General features: G+C 49.4%; 1 non-coding gene across 1 annotated transcript; it reads left to right on the top strand.

The window, feature by feature from the left end:
* The first annotated feature begins 531 nt into the window (after positions 1 to 531).
* On the top strand, positions 532 to 603 carry Pmar_PMAR019463. The gene has a single exon. It is a non-coding gene; the product is annotated as a tRNA-Arg (tRNA).
* The last annotated feature ends 126 nt before the right edge of the window (positions 604 to 729 follow it).

Below are 729 nucleotides of genomic sequence, written 5' to 3'. Positions count from 1 at the left end.
AGATCAGTCTTACCGATAAATTTCCACTAAACAGAGTTGGTGTTTTCGTACCATTCCATGCGATTGGCCCAACCGTGCCAGTTCAGGGGAAAAACAACGTCAATAAAGCGTTGTCCGTGCATAGAAAAGAGCTATTCACCTAGAGCAGAACTCCTTGCAGGAATGATGAATGACCGCTCGGTACCTCAGAACGCGTTGCGAAGATGAACCAACAGCCCAAATTCACGAGCCGCCGCATGCGGATTCAAAATGTGCTTGCAATCAGGAACTTCGATGTCACGAAAAAGTTGTGCAGCTTGTGCCGAGCTAGCTGTAGTATGCGATGGGAACCTTACCAGTTAGAGTTATCAATCGAGATAGAATGCGGCCTACCATGCGAGAGATATAGTAGCAGTTCGCGATCTCAGGTACGCGTTTAAGGCCCAATCAGACTCTTGGCCGCGGGATGGTTGACGACGGTACGTCCGAGAAGGGATTCAGATGTCCCTTTACAAGTATCACAGGAATACTCAGTCACTACATAAGTGATATGCACCGCTAGTCTAATGGTTAGGATATCTGCCTTCTAAGCATATGGTCCGGGTTCGATTCCCGGGCGGTACGGTTCGTATCAACGAGAGAAGGGTCTCTAGACTATCGTGGAACAGTTGTGCTCAGCACGTCAGGGCGATACAGGAGTTTGTACGCATGAGCAGCTTGGCGCAGTGGATAGCGCGTTGGGCTCATACC

Source organism: Perkinsus marinus (assembly GCF_000006405.1).
Source record: "Perkinsus marinus ATCC 50983 genomic scaffold scf_1104296930222, whole genome shotgun sequence".
NCBI lineage: Eukaryota > Perkinsozoa > Perkinsida > Perkinsidae > Perkinsus > Perkinsus marinus.
The sequence above is the reverse complement of the archived record's forward strand: the minus strand, read 5'-3'. Positions and strand labels throughout refer to the sequence as shown.